Genomic DNA, 22,144 nt, shown 5'->3' with positions numbered 1-22,144 from the left:
CGGGCAGGTTGGTACCACATCCTGTCAGCCAGGCCTGTTCTCCTGCTTTTTACAGGGAAAAAGCTGCCTTCTTGTGCCCAGCCTCTCCCAACAGTGTGTCATCACAGGCCACTCCTGGGCTGCTAGGTTCTGTGTGGTGGTCAGAGGCAACCAGCGGCCCCGCTCAAGAGAATTTAATTCTCACCGTATGTGTTAAGGGCCGACTCAGTAATTTTGCAAGCATTGTTTAAGTATTTGGGAACGTTTTGTTCATTAGACAACCAAAGTGCTTAAAAAGAAAGTTAAACATATTTTCATTATAAAAGCACTATGAAATGTCCAAGGGAATTTAATTAGCCAAAAGTTCTAAAGTCCTTTTGTAAACAATTACTTGAATTTAAATAGATTTCTAAGCGAAATCATAAGATTTGTTAAGTTCGACTGAAAAGCTTGGGAAAACCTGGGTTTTACAATGCGTTACTTTAAAAAAAAAAATTGAACACTGTATTCATTTTTAACACCAAAGTCGCCTGTTTTGGTACTCAGTCTCCTTTCAGGACCACAAAAAGCATGCAACGGCAAAGGTGCATAGGAGAAACCGGGTGATGTGTTTCCCCAGGGAAACACGATTTTTCTTACCTGTTCTGAGTCTTATTCTTTTCCCACTGGATCTGGTTTTGCCCTTTGAGGGAGAGAAGAAAAATGTGAATTCAGTGTGTTGTCAGAGACGGACGATTTCACACGCTGAGCTCTATTTTTCTGCTAGAAAGTAATTCCTTCCTCCCTATCTCCTCCTAATAGATGATCTTCCATCTCGATTCTGTCTCCCTGAGATATCTCATCTACTTCTGGATCCCAAAGCTCTGTGACTTCTCTTCCAAACACTGGGCCCCTGACTCAGATACTAGCTGTCCCTAGGATGGGATGCTGTCATCTCGAATTCAGCACATCTCTGTGATCTCCTGTGCCTCCTTTTTCATGTCACCCGGCTCAGAACCTCGGGCATCTTTGATGTCTTTGCCGTGGACCACTTTTATTTAATAAGACCATTCGTTCTTAGAATTTCCTTACCATCGCCATTACTGTTAGAGGCCAAGTCCTTACTTCCAGACCACAAGAACTTTTTTTTGGAGGGAGGGGGATTTTTTTGGATTGATATATAATTCACATCCCATTGAAATTCACTTGCTTAAAGTATACAGTTCTGTGTGTGGTTTTTACTACATCCTCAGGTATGTACAAATATAACCACCACCCACCCCCAGAACACGTTCATCATCCCCCAGGGAAATCCTGAACAATGACTTTTGAATGAGCCTTATTGCTGATGGTCTTTGCACTCAGTTAAATATATCTAGAGGTGGTTTGAGGATTAAGCCATGTTCAGTTCCAATGCTGAGAGCGCCATGTTGTCCTTAGCTGAGGTGGCTGTGGTGTCATGGCTCTGGGCTCTGAACCCCAGGAATACGACATACTATTTTTGTGGCCTTAATATTTCCTGTGCCCAGTTTTATCATCTGTAAAATAGGATAACAATGGTACAGTACGAGAATAAGATAAACTGGCAAGATGTGAGCAATCAATGGACATAAGTTGTTATTTTATAAACTTCTCATCCAGCCATACAACTTTAATGCATCTTCTTAGAATTTTAATTTTGAGATGACTGTCAATTCACATGCCATTGCAAGAAATCATACAGAGAGATTACTCAGTTCTCCCCAGTGATACCATCTTGAAAAACGATTGTCCAAATCACCACCAGAAAATTGACATTGATGCGGACAAGATACAGAGCATTTCTGCCATGACAGGGATGCTTCACGTTGCCCTTTCATAGCTCCCCAGTCACTCCTTAGCCCCTGGAAATTCTGAATCTGCTCTGTTTTATCATTTCAATCATGTTAAGTCAATGCGACCATAGGGTAGTTGGGATTGACTTGCTTCACTCAGCACAATTCCCTTGAGTTCCATCCAAGCTGCTGTTTGTAGACACTGGATTCACTTTGATTGCCGAGTAGTGCCCTTCGCTGTGGGTGGACCACACGTTGTTTGACCGTCTGCCCACAGAAGGTTTCCAGATTTTCACCATGACAATAATGCATATTTTATTCAGACTTCACTGCTGAGAAAGAACTCTTTCGTAGATCTCACCTGTCCAATACAATAGCTCTGGGAGACAGACCAGGCCATGTTAGCCTCACTTTATAGTGAGAAAATGGATTTGCCCAGTGTCACATAGGTTGTGCATGACAGAGCTGTCCCTCAGATCACCCGAATAAATACCCTGTGCTTTTTTTTTTTCACCATATCACTCTGCTTCCTTTATAAACTCATTCATTCAACAAACGTTTCCAGAGTGCCTGAGCTCCAGGAACACAAAAATGACAAGACACTGTCCTTACAGAGCGCATGTTAGAGGGCAGTCAGAAATTCAGATAACAAAATAACAACCCAGAAAGGTAATGACTGTGATGCTCAAGGTGGGAAAAGAGAAGATGTGTTTGGATATGTGTTTGGGGGCAGCCTCACCAGGTCCCTGCACGTTGTGGGCATGGGAGCTGGTGACAGTATCATGCAGTTGAAGGCAGTGGTATGTGTGTGCTGCTGTATAGAAGGTTCTGCTGAAATTTCCCATGGAGTGTGACAGTTCCCTGAAGGTCATTGGCTGAGGACAGATGCAGGCTGGGACCAGATATTCTAATTTCTGTGACTATTCGAGTCCCCAGAATAAGCAGAGCCTTGTACGCAGAGACCCAGAGAAATACAACTTTCCTCGGGTGGCTTCCGCAAGAGGAGGAGAGACATTTGCATTTGCCAAGAGACCCGGACCTCAGACCCTGGAGAAAAAGGGACCCTAAGAAAAGCACTGGGTCCACACAGGAAACGAGCCCCAGGGCTTCTCAGACCCACACCGCGTCTCCAGGACAGCACACAGCAGTGGAATTCCGGCCACCAGTTTCAGAAATGACGCTGAGAGCAAGCCTGTCTTCACAAAGCTAGTCATCGTGTTGGGGAGACAGACCAACAGACACACGCGACGTACACAGTGTGACGGGTGCCATCCCAGGGCCCACAGGGTGAGCGCAGAGGACATGTGACAGCCCAGCAGAACGGTGCTGCAGGGCAGACAGGACATTTGACGGAATGTGGGAAGAGTTAAGAGCTAAGGCATGGCACCCCTTATCAAGTTTGTTGCCCACGGCCTCCCACGCCGTTCCTATCCCGCCAACATTAAAGAGAAAGCAAGCGCCCTGGATTTCCCAGCTGGGCAGGACCCAGCTACTTTAGGTCACAGCCCTGCCCTCGGGGGCTTATTCTCCACAGTTATTGGCTGGCCTCTGAAGCATCCTTCCTCTGCTGCAAGAAAAGGGCTCTTGTTTGCTGCTGAATGGCTTCGTCAGCCTGCTTCCTGCCCACATCAGCTTGGAAGCCCAGAGGCTTCTTCTCGTTTTTGAACCACCTCCGCCCCTTTAAGTTCAAACTGATGACGCCGCCATCAGTTCAAACCGTATAAACATGGTATGGGTTTCCCCGGAATCAGGAGGAGTTTATAAAAGTCACACTCACAAATATTTTGAGATGGGTCCCTGTCTGGCTTGGGATTAGATTTAGAATGCTGTAGGATAACACCCTTAAGAGTCTTAGAAGTCTTTTGACCAGCTGAGAGGTCTCGGAGACATGCCATTAAATATTCCTGAAATCGTAAAAGAGAACCACATCCTTGAGAGGACCCTTTTTTTTTTTTTTAATTTATTTATTTATGGCTGTGTCGGGTCTTCGTTGCTGCGTGCAGCCTTTCTCTAGTTGCAGCGAGCGGGGGCTACTCTTCGTTGTGGTGCACGGGCTTCTCATTGTGGTGGCTTTTGTTGCAGAGCATGGGCTCTAGGCACGTGGGCTTCAGTAGTTGTGGCTCACGGGCTCAGTAGTCGTGGCTCACGGGCTCTAGAGCGCAGGCTCTGTAGTTGTGGCGCATGGGCTTAGTTGCTCCGCGGCATGTGGGATCTTCCCAGACCAGGGCTCGAACCCGTGTCCCCTGCATTGGCAGGTGGATTCCTAACCACTGGGCCACCAGGGAAGTCTGAGAGGAACTTTTACCCTAAGGCCATCTTATTTTGAGAACAGTTTGCCTTCTGGAAAGGCTGGGAGTGTGAAGCAGTTTAATTTTGAACCCAGAAAATCCTGGCTTCTTTATATATTCTCTAAATTATATTTGAAAACTGAAAAATTCTTCTTCTAGTTCATTTCTCTTTAATCTGTCCCTTATCTGCTGAAAGAAATCAATTGACACTTTCAACCTTCTTCCCAAAACTTTCTTAGCCAAATCGCTATCCATTAGCTATGGCTGGTTTTATTTTCCACATTTCCACATTTGTCACAGTTGAGCAGGTGACAGCTTTGCTAAACTTTCCACCACTACGTGACACGGATTGTTTTCCTCCAGCTTCCAATAACAATTTCCTCGCTGCTTTTACAGGCCCGACAACGACCTTCCTAAAACTCTTTTAAGCCGTGGCACAGGCTTAAAGCCAATGCCGTACGGTTTACATTTTTAAATGTCAACACGCCGTTCCCGGTACCAATTTCCATCCTGGTTATCTGTCGCTGTGTAGCACACTGCCCGAAAACCTAGTGCCGTAAAACAGCAATATTTTCTTATCTCTCACGGTGCTATGGGTTGACTGGTCACAGATGAGCGGTGCTCATGGGGGTCTCTCACGGTGCTGTGGGTGGACTGGTCACAGATGGGCGGTGCTCATGGGGGTCTCTCACTGTGCTGTGGGTTGACTGGTCACAGGTGAGCGGTGCTCATGGGGGTCTCTCACGGTGCTGTGGGTTGACTGGTCACAGATGGGCGGTGCTCATGGGGGTCTCTCACTGTGCTATGGGTTGACTGGTCACAGGTGAGCGGTGCTCATGGGGGTCTCTCACGGTGCTATGGGTTGACTGGTCACAGGTGAGCGGTGCTCATGGGGGTCTCTCACGGTGCTGTGGGTGGACTGGTCACAGGTGAGCGGTGCTCATGGGGGTCTCTCACGGTGCTGTGGGTGGACTGGTCACAGGTGAGCGGTGCTCATGGGGGTCTCTCACGGTGCTGTGGGTGGACTGGTCACAGGTGGGCGGTGCTCATGGGGGTCTCTCACGGTGCTGTGGGTGGACTGGTCACCGGTGGGCGGTGCTCATGGGGGTCTCTCACGGTGCTGTGGGTTGACTGGTCACAGGTGGGCGGTGCTCATGCGGGTCTCTCCTGTGATCGCATGCAGATGTTGCTGGGGGCTCACGTCGAGGATGTGAGACCAGAGAAGAAGGTCAGGGTTAGACCGTGAAAGATCAGTGTGCCTGGTTAAGGAATTTTAACTTTAAAACATAGTCAGTAGGGATTCCTGGAAGAATTCTGAGCGAGGAAGTGAGGTTATTAGCCCTTTCATAAGAAAATGATGAGAAGCCGGGTGGGAGTGGAGTGAGGGAGAGGCCGGAGGGACGCAGGTTGTTAGAAGGCCTGGGGGTGGGCAGAGGCGGTGGGGTGGGGCGAGCTGAAGTTTAAGGGTAAAAAGCGATGTCCAGGCTCATCTGTTTCTCTCCATCAGTCCTGGCAGCTTCTAGTGGAGGCTGCGCCCAAGTCGTTCTCCTCTTCAAGCCTCTAGGAGCATGCTCAGGGTGGAGAGTGGTTCCAGAGGGCACTTTGTGGGGCTCAAAGACCATGCTACCCCCGTGTCCTTGTCACGGGCTGAACTTAACTCATGCCCTCGGCTGTCATCTCGTCAGCTTGATTCCAACTTTTGACGACTCTTTCCTCCCTGAGATGCTCTCTTCCTTGCATGCCGTGTCCAAGACACCCCATTCTCCTTCTTCTTCTACCCCCTGCCTGCTTCTTCTCTGTCTCTCTGCGGATGTAGCGTCCTCTACCTGGCTGTTCCATGTCAGAGCCCCTCAAGCTCAGCCCTGGGCTCTCCTTACCCTTGTCTTGGAAACTTGACTCTGAACTCAGACGACTTCCAGTACTTCTTTGCTCTCTTGACTCTTGTAACAGATAGGATTGGGTTTGACTGTAGATGAGAGAAAACTCCAAGTATCAGTAGCCTAAATGCTATAAAAGTATTTCGTTTCAGGGATCTAGTCTTCTTGTCACTCTGCCATCCTCAACCTAGGACTTGTACCTCATGGTCCAAGATGACTTCTTGGGTTCCAGCCATCACAACCACATTTCTGTCAGCAGGCAGGAATAAGTCAGGAGGAAGGACACACCCTTTCCTTTAAGGATACTTGACAGAAGTCATACCTGGCACTGCTTATACTTCATTGGTTAAAGTTTAGTCAGGTGACCACCCTGGCTCAAGGGAGGTTTGGAAATGTATGGCCAGCTAAAAATTAGATGTTCTAAAACTAAAGAAGAAGGAGTAAGTGGATGGACAGCAGGTTCCAGCTAGTCTTTGCTACATCTCCCAGATACATACCTCCAGGCCAGACTTTTCTATAGCCCCTGCCACTTTGATACTCAAATCTCAGAACCAAATATCCAAGACTGAACTCATGATCTCTCTCAAATTTGTTCCACTTCTGGTATTTCCTTTCTCGGTGAAGGGCACCCCAATCTCTCCAGCCGTGCAAGCCAGAAACCTAGGCGCCATCCCTGGCTCCTAAGATGGATAGCATTAATCGTTCACAATTCATCCTTGCCGTGGCTTCCCTGGGCAGAGTCCGATTCGCTGGCCCACTGTCTTTGGGCTTTGCCATTCGGCATCCTGGGGCTGATGGTATATGAGCAGACACTTATTAGGCCTTGTCCAGCCAGAGGCTTGAAATGTGCTTCTGTGTTTTGGCTTGGCCTCTTGCCCGTCTGACATCCACCATGGAAGAGCTTGCCCCCAGGTAACTGCAGATTCTAGAATGAGAAATACATGGATTACCTGCAACCCGAAGCAGAAACACCCCCAACCAACCTGCAGACCTATAACAAGAGAAAGAAATGAGTATTGTAACCACTGAGAATTTTGGGTTGTTTGTCATCCAACATTACAGTGGAAACCACTGTAACTGTGTTATTCTACTGCAGTGGAAACCTAATTCGTATAACCTTGTACTTCCATATCTGCTCCTCCATTTAGTCCTGTCAGTTTATCTCGGTAATATCTCTGGAATCTCATCACATCTCTCCAGCTCCAGGACCACCATTACCTTAGCCCAAGCTATTGCCACTTTGCCTGGACCACTGCAAAGCCTCCCGCCTGGTCCCACACCTCCGCTCTGGCCCCTTGGCATACAGCTCTCCACGCTGCAGCCAGACGCCCTTTGGAAAAGGCCAATCTTATTTATTTATTTATTTGCTTGTTTGTTTGGTTTCGGTCACGCCTTGCGGCTTGCGGGATCTTAACTCCCTGACCAGGGATCAAAGCTGGGCCCACGGCAGTGAAAGCGCCTTGTCGTAACCACTGCACCACCAGGGAATTCCCGCCAGTCTCATTTTAAAGAGGGATGGGTCTCTCCGCTTTCTTGTCCCAGGCGATTCTTTTATTCTCATTCATTTACAGATAACAGGGGGGTTCCCTATCCACGGGGCCACTGTTCCCCATATCCAGGTTACTATTTCACCACTATCTCTTGGGGGGAGAACTTTTTTAAAATTTATTTTATTGAAGTGTAGTTGATTTACAATGTTGTGTTAATTTCTTCTGTACAGCGAGGTAATTCAGTTATACATATATGTGTGTGTGTGTATATACACACACACACACACACACATTCTTTTCTATTATGGTTTATAACAGGATGTTGAATATAGCTCCTGGTGCCCCACAGTAGGACCTTGTTGTGTTTCCATTCTCTATATAATAGTTTGCATCTGCTAATCCCAACCTCCCAATCCACCCCTCCCCCACCCCCCTCCCCCATGGCAACCACAGGTCTGTTCTCTACGTCTGGGAGCCTGTTTCTGATTCATAGGTAGGTTCATTTGTGTCATATTTTAGATTCCACGTATAAGTGATACCATATGGTATATGTCTTTGACTTATTTCACTCCGTATGATAATCTCTAGGTCCATCCATGTTGCTACAGATGGCATTATTTCATTCTGCTTTATGGCTGAGTGATATTCCATTGTATATATGTACGACGTCTTCTTTATGCATTCATCTGTCAGTGGACATTTAGGTTGCTTCCATGTCCTGGCTATTGTAAATGGTGCTGCTATGAACATTGGGGTGCATGTATCTTTTTGAATTAGAGTTTTCTCCAGATATATGCCCAGGAGTGGGATTGCAGGCTCATATGGCAACTCTATTTTTAGATTTTTGAGGAACCTCCATACTGTTTTCCATTGTGGCTGCACCAATTTACATTCTCTTGGGGGGGAGAACTTACATGTGTCACGAGCCTTTGAACCGAGGGCAACAGTCTGCGTGGGCTGAACAAAGGATGATGTCACCCTTGCTGGGCTCATGATGAGGGGAGAGCAGGCTGTGAGGAAGATGACCCCTCAGCCCAGGCCGCCTCCTGGCAGCGTGCTTTCCCGGGTGTAGACAGGCTGCCACGTGGGCTAGGGTCCCACCCGGCCCTCTGGCGCTTCTGGGGCAGAGGTTGGGCAGTCCGTCCATGCCTTTCTCTCTGCATGGTTCCTACGGGCTGGCCAGTCCTTCTGGCCTCGTGCGCACGATCCCCACCCACCCCCGCCCCCGTACAGTCCAGGTTATGATCTACTCACTTTGGATAAACTTCATCCCCGTGATCTCTTCGGGACTTTGCCTTTTGGTTCACTGGACGCTCTGCTCTTAAAAATCAGAGCTCTGGTTCTCGCAGCTATTATCTCTGGACTGGAAGCCAGTGGCCAAACCTTGACCCCGTGTTTATCTTTGCCATCCAGGAAAGCACAGTTTTACTCCTCCCCAGGAAGAGCCGTGCTGATTTAGGAGTGCAGAAAAGAAAAGCACAGGAAGACATGAATCTATATGAAACATATTTCAATGCATGATAACGTCACTGTCTGTCTCCACTTAAAACTACTCAGTAGCTTCCTGCTGATCTTAACACAAAGAATAAAATCTTAAACATGGCCCAAAGAGCCTAAGTGGTCTGACTTTGGCCTTCCTCTCCAGCTAACCGTCCACTCCAGCCCCTCCAGCCTCCTTTCTGTACCTTGGGAGAGTCACATTCCCCGCATCGTTGAGGCCTCCTTCCTCTGGGAAGCCCCTCTAGACACCCGCAGTCCCTGTGACAAACCCCCAGAGCCTCACTCCTTTAATTTCAGGAATTTCTTTCACTTGCTGGATTATTTGGTTGCCATCTCTCTCTCCCCGATTCTCTAAGCTGTGAGAGAACTGGCATGTAGTTGTCTTTTTCATCACTATTTTCATTCTTTTTTGGCTGCGCCATACGGCTTGCGGGGTCTTAGTTCCCCGACCAGGGATCGAACCGGGCCCCCCCTGGAATGGAAGCTCGGAGTCCTTAGCACTGGACCGCCAGGGAATTCATTATTTTCATTCTTCAGTGAATGAGTGAATGGGATAGATGGATAAATGGATGGATGCAGGGATGGTAGTTACTGGTTAAAGACAATCGTGCAACTCTGGGTCCTAATCCAAATGGGTCCATCAGAGTATCAAGGAGCAGACACAGCCTGATGAATGGTCAGAATATATATAGCTGCCTATTTGAAATAGAAAAATTAAGTCCTCCTAAATCACCTGGTCCCACCTCCTGGAAATTTTACCAGTCAGGGTTATTCCTTTGTGCTGGTCCTCAAGAAACTTTTACTAAAATTCCAATAATTCTAGGAGAGTTCAGTCCTCACGAGCTGTATTTTAGGCAGCAGAATTCACGGCTGAGCCCTGGAGATCAGGGAGAAGGAGGGTGGGGAAAGAAGAGAGGTGGGGAGGGAGACACACCGTGAGTGAGACCCTGAGATGGAGTCAAGCCCGAGAAGGCGTCATCAGCTTCACACATTTGCCAAGATCCCACCCTTTTATGCTTCACCATCCAGCAAAAAGTCACTTCCCTGTTTTGAGTTTTTCCCCCAAGGCACAAGGATACAAAAACAAACCAGGGAAACTTCTTTAGAGGTAACTGGAAGCACATGGATATGAGATGTTTAGCATTTGAATATATCCTCTTGGAAAACTCACTCATTCATCCATTTACTCATTAAAGAAATACTATTGTCAGTCACGTGCCTGGCCCCGGGGAAACTGGAAATAGAGAAAGAACCAAACAGACTGCGTTTTTACCCCCATGGGATAGAGGGAACTTCCCACAAGGGCTTTTAGAGAAAAAGACATGCGTTCTTCTGGGTCCACCCAGACTACCCTGGCTTGTAACTGCCTGGAAGCAGTGGGACAGGGGGGATCTGGGGAAAGTTGGGAACTGTATGACATTGTTGAGAGGCACGAGAGCATCAAAAGGGAAAGGAAAGAATATTCTCTTTTCCCATCTTTTTAAATCTTTGGTGCCAGGACCTGGGCAGATGAGGGCAGAGAGGGATGTGGTTAGAAGCCGGACTCCAGGAAGTGCCATCAGTGTGGTTTGAATTACTCTAATGGCCTGATGCCAGCCTGTAGCTTTGAAGCTTTGCTGCAAATAGAGAAAAGATGTCTGATCTGCAAAGGAGAGTTTAACTGGCTGGTGATGTGAGAATCAGATCTGCTGCATCTTATTTCACTTTACTTGTTTCCTTTTGTTCCCGGTATTCAATTTCTACCCTTCTTCAGTTACGTAAGAGCTGGACTCTTCATGTTCCAGCATCCTGCCCTTAATGAAATTCCTTCTATTCCTTTTCTTACTTTTCTTACACATTCTTCCCCCCAGGCCATTACAGAGGGCACGTACAAAATACAGCAATTCTGCGATTTCAATAAAAGCCATGTAACCTCTTCCTAAGGCACCACTCTGCTTTGGAAAAGTCAATATTCCTCCATTGGCAATTTCCCATAATGTGGTTAGTTTAACAAAATTTGAAAAAAGCAAAATGTTGTGAGAACAATTGCATTCTTCCAAATTCTCCTTAATTTCCTACCCTCCAGTGTTTCTGAGACTGTTTCACGTCTTACCTCATTGTTGGCTAAGGGAGAAGGTCAAGAAGAGCCGGCCTGGAACCATTTCAGAAGAAAGGGTGTATCAGTCAGGGTGGCTTGGTTGTAAGGGACAGAAACTTTCCATGAGTGAGCCCAAGTGGAAAAGGCGTGGACGGAGGGTGTGGGGCTTGTTAGCAGAGGGACGGGAGGGCGCCTAGGCAACAAAAGGAGCAGATGTCCCCCATAGAGGCCCAAAGCAAGCGGTCCCTTGCCATCCCACACTCAGCTGGACAATCACGAGGATGGTGGGGACGCAGCTGGAAGAAGAGGTTCTCCTGTTCGGAGAAGGTGCCTGGGCTGAGGGCTTAAGTGTTCTTAATGGGCAGAATGCTCGTCTTCTTGCCCCACGGTGCGGGGCCCCGTTCTGGACTCCCCTGCTTGGCAAAAAAGAGAAAGCTTTCAGCAGAGCTGTCTACAAGAGCTGTATCCACTTCCTCCCCAGTGGAGCTTCCAGCCACCCGTCTCTGCCCTGGAACTGTGCATGGCTAGATTCCCCACAGCCTCCATACTGCCAACTCCAGTGGACTTTCTGGTCCTCCTGTTGCTCTACCGGACACTATTCCCTGGGCATCTCTGATACACCCCGTCCTTGCCCTGTCCTTGCCCCATCCTGCACTGGCCTCTCCTTCGTGCTCTTCTGCCAGCTTCTCCTCCTCCTCTGGCCCCCTAGTTGTGGGAGTTGCTCAAGGCTTGGCCCTGGGCCCTCTTCTAGTCTCTGTGTTCTCCCGTTAAGCAGGTCCACCAGTAACATTCCCGCTTAGGGGTGCCCCGGGCACCTCAGTCATAACATACAAAACATTTATTTTCCCACAGTTCTGGAGGCAGGAAGTGCAAGGTCAAGGTGTCCGTAGGGCTGGTTTCCTGCCCCCCCCCACCGCCCTGTTTGCAGACGCCTTCTCCCTTTGTCTTCATGTGGCCTCTTCTCTGTGTGTGTGCGTGAATCGCAGACATCTCTCCCTGTGTGTCCTAATCCCTCTTCGTATAAGGACAGCAGTCATCTTGGATTAGGGCCCCAGCCTAGAGACTTCATTTTAGCTTTAATCACCTCTTTGAAGACCCTATGTGTGTACAGTCACACTGTGGTCCTGGGGGTTAGGACTTCAACATAGGAATTTGGGGATGGACACAATTCAGCCAAAACAAGGTATTTTTATGATCTTATTTTATTTCATGGGAATTGATGCTGCCTGCCTTAAACACAACACAATTTTAATGAACCCCACTTGGACAATAATTTTTCATGACCATTTGAACACTGATTACAGACTTAATTGGATACATTTTCTAAACAATTTAAACTAAAATTATAGTCTTACCATGACTGACCGTTCGAAACTTTCAGTATTTTCATTTTAAATTCTAGAGCGGACGGTTTACGTACCACAGTATGTTAGTTTTAACAACTACATGGTTTTACACTATAGAAAGGCTACAGACACACTGAAGGTGGCTTTGACAATCTAGTAATATCGCCTGCATCTTCACTAGGACGCAGTTTAAAGGTTGTACCCAGTACTCGAAGGTTTCCTCTGAGGCTCCTTCCTTCCTGCTCCCATGGAGCTTGTCTCGTGTTTCCACCACCCTCCTCGACTGTGCCCAGCTTGCAGAATACTGTATGTGTTCCAGTCTGGATTGTGGGTTAATCAAACAAAGACTGTGTATCCACACGTCTTTCCATCCCTCGGCATCTAGCGAAGGTGCCCCCGAGCAGGTGTTATGGTTTGAATTGTGTCCCCCACAGATTTGTGTGTTGAAGCCCTAACTGCTGGTCCCTCAAAATGTGACCTTTTTTGGGAACAGGGTCATTACAGATGTAACTGGTTCAGATGAGGTCCTACTGGAGTAGGTTGGGTGGGTCCCTGACACAATATGACTGGTGCCCTTATAAAGAGAGAAGTTTAGACACGGACATACAGACACCTTGCGAAGATAAGGACAGACATTGGGACTCTTACAAGCCACGGGACATGTGGGCCGGAGGCATGGAACAGATTCTCCCTCCAGCCAACCCCGCTGAATGCTTGAACTTGGACTTCTAGCCTCCAGAACTGTGAGGTAATCTCTGTGTTTAAGGTGCCCAGTTTGTGGTACTATGTTATGGCAGCTCTAGAAAGTTGAAAAAGTGAGTATCAATAAACACAGTGAAAAGGAGCCTTATTAAACGTGTACTGGGGGAATTCCCTGGCAGTCCAGTGGTTAGGACTCAGAGCTTTCACTGCCTAGGGCGTGGGTTCAATCTCCGGTCCGGGAACTAGGATCCTGCACGCCACGCCAAAAAAAAAAAGTGTACCCAGTACAGCATAAATTAACACAGCATTGTAAATCAACTATACTTCAATAAACTTTTTTTAAAAAGAAGAAAAGAAAAAATGTGTACCCAGACAATAGGCATCACTGGGCCATGTGGGTCCCCTTCCTAGAAATACTTGTTGACTTGATTCTCTTTGGTTTCTTTGTCCCTTTTGTGCTCTCTCTCCTCCTGACAAGGCTGCATGGGCTCTTTTTTTTTTTTTTTTTTTAACATCTTTATTGGGGTATAATTGCTTTACAATGGTGTGTTAGTTTCTGCTTTATAACAAAGTGAATCAGTTATACATATACATATGTTCCCATATCTCTTCCCTCTTGCGTCTCCCTCCCTCCCACTCTCCCTATCCCACCCCTCCAGGTGGTCACAAGAGCTGATCTCCCTGTGCTATGTGGCTGCTTCCCACTAGCTATCTAGAGGCATGGACATATATGCATGGGCTCTTAAGTGACGGGCAGGGGGCCTGTTTCTTGCACTGCACAGGGCGCCTCAATCTCTCTCCGACGAATCAAATATTCTTTGAGCGCCGCTGAGGCACATTTGCCTAGAGTAACGCACACCCAAAATAAAGGCTCAGATGAGAAGAGCTTTATGACCCAAGCTCACCAGCACAAACTTATTTGCAGACACATATTTTTAACCAGCTCAGCAGCTGTCCCTGGGCCGGGCACAAACTGTACAGGGATGCTGTGTTTCTGGCTTTCACATTTGTGTACGATCTTGGAGACCATTCTCGACTGTTTACAGCTACAGCTACACTTCTTACTTGGGAGCCCGTTGTGGGGATCCCCACAGCAGTTTTGGGGAACTGAGACAGAGAACCAATTTGCATTTGCACTCATGCACATACCCCCTCCTGTCAAGTGCTAGGTTCTGAGTGTCCTGTTGCTTAAAATTCAGGTGTCCTAGCAGCTAGGGGCCAGGATCCACAAAGCTGCCACCTTCACGTTTATTTCTTTGTTCAGTAGGGATGCCTTGCCTCCCAATGCATCCAGAAGGAAGAAAACAGCTGGGATGGGCCCGTTAAAAAAAAAAAAGGAACAGGAAAGAGGAAAGGAGGGTCACATCTTTTGAGCCCTTACATGTGTGAGTTCTGGGCAGATATTAGCTCATTAAATCTCAACACTGATCGAACCACGGGGACACTGGGGATTGTACCTCTATTTCACGTGGAGCGATGGATGTTAGAGGAGTTAAACGATGTGCCCACACCCATTAGACTGGTTTATGGGGGCGCTGGGATTAAAAGCACATCTGTCTGACTCTTGGGCTTGTGTTTTTCCACATTACCGACAGAGGTTATGTCAAGGCTGGGGGGCAGCTGTGTAGACAGTAAACAGAAAAGGAGGCTAAGGGTTATTAACAGCTGTGAGTAGGTGTAAAACAGAGCTAAGAGTTTTAGGACAACCAAGGAACAGGTTGCTGAGCTCTCGTCCTATAAATAGGTCAAAGCAATTCATCAAGACGAAAAACGTTTTGAGAAATTTGCTACAAAGATCTTCTGTCAAAAAAAAAAAAAAAAGGTCATGAAGAACCTAGGGGCAGGACAGGAATAAAGACGCAGACGTAGAGAATGGACTTGAGGACACGGGGAGGGGGAAGGGTAAGCTGGGACAAAGTGCGAGAGTAGCATGGACATATATATACTACCAAATGTAAAATAGCTAGTGGGAAGCAGCCACATAGCACAGGGAGATCAGCTGGGTGCTTTGTGACCACCTAGAGGGGTGGGATAGGGAGGGTGGGAGGGAGGGAGATGCAAGAGGGAGGAGATATGGGGATATATGTATACGTATAGCTGATTCACTTTGTTATACAGCAGAAACTAACACACCATTGTAAAGCAATTCTACTCCAAAAAAGATGTTAAAAAAAAAAAAAAGATCTTTTTTCATTATGCGGTCAATGTAATGATGTATAAGGCCTTCCACCATTCAGGAACTGTCTAATCTCCCCCTTGGAAAGCGGGGCCGCGCTGGTGTGGGTTCAGCTGTGGGATGTGTCTAGGGGTGTGGGCAATGTTGGGAGGTGAGTGGCATTTACTAGAAGCAGGGCCTGGACACCAAGGAGATGCCAGGCCAGAGTCAGAAGGAACAGGTCAGTGCTGGGTCTCCAAGCCCCGTGAGGCTGGGCCCAAGGGTGTGTGTGTGTGTGTATGAAGGATGGAACCAGTGCTTGAAGAGGTCAAGAAGGTGGAAATAGAGTAAGTCTGGAGTCATTCCCGACCCAAAGGCAATCTGCTTCTGTGCTTTGTTTCTTTTTTAAAGTAGCACCTATGGCCTCTGGGGCGCACGTGTAAGGCAAGTACAAAGAACAGGCAGAAGTCGTTTCCAACTGGCCGTTTTTGACATCCACCCTTGATAAAAAGTGAGAGCACAGTTGAGCTACAGGAAGGCTCCCTGCGGGTGGTTCAAGTAATGGGATGTAGCCCTTGGATGCAGGGGACTCTGAGAACAGCTGGCACAAATGGGCGTAAAGCAGCTGAGGGTCTCCAGCCTTCCCATGCCCTGGGATGGCTGCAGACCTGCCTGGGACAGGACCTGGGAGCCAGAGCGGCCTGTTAATCTGAAGAAGGGCCATGTGTGATGTCACACAGATGATGTCACCCTGCCCTAAGGGTTCTGTCTGGTCCGTCTCCCCAGGTTCAATGAGCAGACGCCCCCTGGCGCTGACTCCAGAGCCTGCGATGTGACCCAGCATGGGGACTGCTCTGTTCTCGGGGCCTGGTCGTCAGCCTCCGTGGGAATGTGTACTGAGACCCTGTCATGGACCCTCACCCATCAGGCCTGCACTGCAGCCTGAGGCGTCGGCAGACAGGTTGGGTAACGGAACATAGGCAAGCCGTGTACTTTGTCCATGAAACAGGGCCCACGCTCTAAGGGGGACTCGCCTTCTTGGAAAAGAATTCTTCTCCCCATCCCTCGGGGCCTGCCCTTGCCAGCTGCAGGGATTTCTTCTTCTTCTTCTTCTTCTTCTTCTCCTTCTTCTTCTTCTTCTTCTTCTTCTTCTTCTTCTGAAGCTTTATATCTATTAGAAGTTCCAGAGTCAGGAGAATCACCACCAATATTACACAGGCTACCAGGAAACTGCTGACACTCGCACTGAGCAAAAATACCTGCCACACAGCTGCTCTCTTCCCATGGCACGGCTTCAGCCAGGTAGACCCTCCTCTTTGGTAATCTTCGTCCAGATTTGACAGGAGCTGCGAGCCCGCCGTGGAGAGGTCAACCGCAGCCAAGGGCATTGCTCCCGTGCAGCTGGTGAACTTTGCCTTTCGGCACCAGCTGCAGGGATTTCTTTCCAGCAGTTAAAATAAACAGTCCACACGTGCATGGCCAACCTTGGAGGAAAGGTGTCAGGAAGCAAAGAGGCCACAGGATTTGAAGTCAAATGTTTTTGAGAGCAGCTCGGCTCTCTTGGCTTGGGAAGTAGCTTTTCTTTGAGTCTTAACTTTTGCGTTGGAGGACAAGGTGGTGCTCACGTGGTCCAACCTCCACATTTTATGGCAAAGGAAACTGAGGACAAGTCCATCCGGGATCGCCATTGGATGGGAGAGCTGAGGCCCTAAGCCTACTCTGACCCTCGGGGCTGGGCTTCTCTGTCCCGTGAAGAGGACCAGTGGGGACACGGGGTCAGAGAAGCCCCAGGGGAGACAGATGTGCTCTGGATCTGGAATTAGAGGACCCAGGGAGACAGTTACATCGCAGGGGAAAGCGAGAGGGCGGGTGAAGGGGTAAGTGCATGAAGGACAGACATGACGGGTATCTTCCCGGGGCCAGTGAGGGCACCAGGCTGATAGGTTTGGGGGGAAAGTGAGAAGTAAAGCTGGGTAGTGTATTGGTCAGAGCGAAGGATTGCAGAAACCAGGGTCCCTCCCAGCTAGTTAAAGCAGAAAGGACTTAATGGTATATATCACCTAGAGAATGGAACAGATAGACAAACAGGCTCTAAGCTGAGCCTCCAAGAGTGAGTCCCTTCCCCATGCGGAAGAACTGGGCTGCCGGGAGGGCTGAGGCCTCCGTCATGATCAGAAAGCTGCCACATTAAGATACTGCTGCAAACTAGAAGTCACTGCTTCCAAAGCAGAACGCACGGCCCCTGTGCCATCGGTACCAGCAAAGCGGATGCTTTGTGCCTGGCTCCTCTTCCGACACACCCCAGCTGTGAATCAGAATCTCCCCGGGTTGCCTCCGAGAGGAGGAACTTAAAACTGGACCTCTAGCTGCAAGAGAGTCAGGAAAATGGATCTTAGCTTTCACTTGTGCAGCTAATGCAAAAGGGTTTGGAATGAGTGTTGAACAAGCCAGTCCCCGGGATTCGCTGCAGGTGGAGAGCCCAGAGCCGCAGGAAGGAGACCTGTGCCAGGGAGCTTGGATTTTTGTGGTCAGAAGTGAGGAGTCACCGAGAAGTTCTGGGCCCCAGAAGTGTCATGAAAAAAGTGATTTTGAAAAGATTGATCTAAAAACATTATTCCAACCAGATTTGTCACCCGGAAGTCTTAGGTAAAAAAGAAGATATAGGAGACGGTTGCTGTGATCTGCTAATAATCTCAGAGATAAAGAAGGCCTGGAGCAGGGACAGCAGGAGCAGAGAGGAAGAAAATAATAACTAACAGTAAATTGAGACTATTCAGTGACTGATGAGACAGGTAACAAAATGAACCACAAACTCTGTGAGCAGAGACTGTCTCCCTTGTCCTTGAACTCTTAGTGCCTCCCCCAGTGCATGGCTTACAGTAGATGCCCAATGAATGGATCTCAGGTGAGCGAGAAAGACAAGTCAAGATGGTAAATGATCGTCAAAAGGCAGGTGATTAAATAACTTTAAAACAGTGAGACAACAGATTTTGCTATTTTTCCCTCTTTTTTTTTTTTTTTTTTATTTTTTGCGGTACGCGGGCCTCTCACTGTTGTGGCCTCTCCCGCTGCGGAGCACAGGCTCCAGACGCGCAGGCTCCGCGGCCATGGCTCACGGGCCCAGCCGCTCCCCGGCATGTGGGATCCTCCCGGACCGGGGCTCGAACCCACGTCCCCTGCATCGGCAGGCGGACTCTCAACCACTGCGCCACCATGGAAGCCCCTATTTTTCCCTCTTTGTGACCGGCAACTAGAAAAGCACTTTACACAGAGTGTGTGGGGGGAGAGACGGAGGGGTGGAGGAATATGGGAGAAAGTGAAAAATAGAGCTGATTCTCCGGCAGAAGTGAGGGTCTAGGACAGTGACTGAGTTGGGAGAATAATCCGACCCTGAGGGTCACCCCAGGTGGGAATGAACAACACCCTCAGCCGGGCGGGGGGACACCAGCTCCAGATGCTCAGTGACACATCAGCAGAGCGAGCAGGGGAAACTTCTCCAACAGAGCCTGCACACCCCGCAGCTGAGTTTTCTTTCTTTTCCTTCCATCCGCCTCCCCCCCACCCATTTCCACAAACTCCACAACATCATACTTAGAGAGCTGAAGTATAAATTTCGTAAAAAGCAAAGGACTGGACCCAGCTGAGAATCAAAGTGCTGACATCAGAAGAAAGACGGAGGTCATCTCAGTGACTGCACACGGAAAAGACACCAATGTTAAAGCAGAGAAGATAACACATCCGGCCCGTGAATGGTGAGAATCCAATAGAAGCACAATTGGTGTCCCTGAAGCAGAGGATTGACAAGAGGACCAGAAGATGTCCTGAGAGATACATATGAAAAATTTCCCAGGCAGAACTGAATCTGCAGGTTAAAAGCACACTCCACATTCTTGGAGATTTTGACACTGAAAGCCCTTTGCCAAGGCATAGCCTGGAGAAGCTGTTGAACTTGAGGCTTAAACAAAGAAATCTCCAGGCATCTAGAAAAACACAAATCAACTACAAGAGAGACAAATTAGACTGGCCTCAGAATTGTTCACAACAGTCAGAGCCTGAGAACATTGGAGTAATGTCTACCAAGTTCTGAAAGAACGTGCAGCCTGAGATCATTCCACCCCATCAAGGTGTCATTCAAACGTAAAGGTAACAGACAGACATCTTTAGGCAGTGCTGTGAATCTTCTTAAAAAGATATTTTACAATAACAACTTAACCCACTGATAGATGACTCATGATTTAAAACCATCAGGACTCGGGAAGCTTTGATGAAAGATTGGTAAGTGAATATGGAATCCATTTAAATGTAGAGTTAAAACTGAATAATTATGATACCACATAATTAGAGAGCAGTGTATGTGTCAGAAATATGGGAAGTATTAAAATAATCATATAACTTAACAAAATTCAGAGGGGGTCAGATGGAAGAAGTAATACCTCTTTCATCTTTCAGAGAAAGGAATCAATTAGTATTGTCTGAAACTGAAACATAAAGTACTAAAGATAAATAGTAACCTCTTCTTTTTCTTCATAATCACTCTTTCTTTAATCCTAGAGGGATATTTAGGAAACAACCCTCTGGTGGTGAAGAAACTTTTATGTGACAGTGATTCTTTGAGTTTCATTTCCATGTCTTTTGTTGAATGCAACTAAAATTCAAAACAGCTTCTGTTGTATGACCCCAAGTTTATAAAGCAGTTTTGCTTACGAACCGTCTCTGCTGTCAATATGAACAGAGAATATTCAGATCATGTTCTTATTTGTGCGTGATGGGCTTGGGGTAAAACTAAAATGAAAACACTTTTCACCTCTTCATGTTTAAGACTCTGAATTCTTTATAATAAGCATTTTTAAAAATACAGAAACAGTGTATTTTATTTTATTATATAATTTATTACAGTAGAAAGGCTGGAGGGAAATCGCCAAGTCCCTTCTGGGGGTGTGTGAATGTGCATGACACTCAGTGGTGCAGCCCACCTGCAGGAAAAGTCCAGATTTCGGAGTTATGGGTGGGGTTTCTGAGCTTCCTCACGTCGTGGCCCGGCTCGCTTTGCAAGCCTCAACTTTCTCATTCCCTCCCTGTCAAAGTCAAGTCCTCCGTGCTCCAGCCACACCGAGCTACTCACAATTTCCTCGCCAGTGTGCCCGCTTTCATTTCTGGGCCTTTGCATTTCTGTTTGCTCTGCTTGCGTCGCCCTCTGCCCATTTTCTCTGAAGCTCTGCCAGGCTCCTTTTCCTGGGTAAGGCCTACTCATGTGTTTGAAAAAAAGTTTTATTTTTCTTTTACTGTGGTAAAATATATATAACATAGAATTGACCATTTTAAGCATTCTTAAGCGTACAAGCCGGGGCATTAAGTGCATTCACGATGTGCAGCCATCCCCACTGTCCACCTCCAGAGCTCTTTTCATCTTCCCAGACTGAAACTGTGTCCCCGTGTCCCCATCCTTGCCTTCCCTCATCCTCTGGTCACTTCTGTTCTACTTTCCATCTCTATGATGCCTATTCAAGGTACTTCGTATAAGTGGAATCACACAATATTTGTCCTCTTGTGGCCTCTTATTTCACTTAGAATAGTGTCTTCGAGGCTCATCCGTGTTGTAGCATGTGTCAGAATTTCCATCCTTTTTGAAGTCGAATAATATTCCATTGTCTGACGATACCACATTTTGCTTTTCCATTCATCTGTTTGGGTAGCTGCCACCTTTGGGTGCTGTGAGTAATGTTGCTGCGAACGCTGATGTACAAATCCTTCTCATCTTTATGGATTCCACTTCGACATTATTTCTCCCCGTGGGTATCGCGGCTGGGATGCTGGGGGGGTCTGGCCTCGTGGTCTGGGAGCGGGTGGTGGTGGTGAGCATGCGCAAAGGCACGCAGGGAGGAGGGGGTCTAGGGCGATGCGGCGGGAGGGGCGCAGGGGCAGTACTACTCGGCGTGCGCAAGGTCTCCTAGAATCCAAAGCGGCTGGGACCCTTATTCCCCGTCTCCATCCTCTCGCCCGGTTTTCCATTTCTACTTTAACTCCACTTACTGCAGTCTTTCCACTGTGTTGTGTTCTCGGTATTTAAGTGGTTCTGGTTTTGGTCATTGGCAAGAATTAAGGAGACCATTCCGAGCCACGAGTGTTCTGATTTAGTTCAGCTGATGTGAGCAACCCAGGCGTCAATAGGAAAAAGTAAAAAATTAAAATAATGAAAACTCCCCCGGTGGTTCCGGCATGCAGCCAGGGTTGGCACCCAGCAGTGTATCCCTTCCATGTTCTTTTTGTTTTGAGCACAGCAATCGTGTACTTTCTATTTCCGTTCAACCCCAGTTCATTCCAGACCTTTCTAACACCATTCTCAGAGGTGTCTGACACTTACTAGATTTCTCCTTGATTTACATAGCCAAACACCCAGTTCTGCTCATGCTGTTTAAATTATGATGGGAGAGCTGACTTGTGGCCACAACGATCTCTTCAATGTCTTTTTTCCTTCCTCATCAGGATAATTTGTGACTACATAGTGATTTACTTGTGAGAGATCTGCACGCAGAATCTTCCTATTTTTTCTCCTTTTCGTAAGCTACTTCTTCATGATGTCTAGAACACACATGGGTGCTGGGCCCTCCATTTCCGACATAAGGCCCTCTGACAGCTCTGACGGGCGGTCAGATGAGTTCTTGGGCCAGTCAGTGCTAAAAATGTTTATTTTAAAATAATCCCTACAACCCTACAAAATAGGTATTATCCTTACTCTATATATGAAAAAACGGAAGCCCAAAGATTAAGTAACTGGACCTCGAAGCCAGGCCTGATTCCAAAGCCCTGCTGTTCTCGGGCATGGTATCCTGCAGTCTGAGGGCTGAATGGCAGTTATCAGTCAAAATGGAGATGTGTTAATCAAATTTTTAAAAACGCTTGAGAAACACTGGTGGAAGGTCGCACGCTAATTAGTGGA

At 47.6% G+C, this 22,144-nt stretch overlaps 1 long non-coding RNA gene across 3 annotated transcripts in view; it reads left to right on the top strand.

The window, feature by feature from the left end:
• The window catches only part of LOC111175198 (uncharacterized), a 117,006-nt gene that overhangs the window by 48,192 nt on the left and 46,670 nt on the right, over positions 1-22,144 (top strand). Inside the window, exon 4 of one of the 3 annotated variants that reach the window (XR_002644650.3) lies at positions 781-7,864. The exons of the other annotated variants lie outside the window; for them this stretch is intronic. This is a non-coding gene — a long non-coding RNA (uncharacterized LOC111175198). Of the gene's footprint in view, positions 1-780; positions 7,865-22,144 lie in introns of those variants that run through there. 3 annotated transcript variants of the gene reach the window in all.

Source organism: Delphinapterus leucas, chromosome 18, assembly GCF_059928025.1.
Source record: "Delphinapterus leucas isolate spDelLeu-1000000601 "Yukka" chromosome 18, BTC_Dleu_Yukka2, whole genome shotgun sequence".
In the NCBI taxonomy this organism is placed as follows: domain Eukaryota; kingdom Metazoa; phylum Chordata; class Mammalia; order Artiodactyla; family Monodontidae; genus Delphinapterus; species Delphinapterus leucas.
Note: the sequence above shows the minus strand (reverse complement) of the source record. Positions and strands in the feature narration are given on the sequence as shown.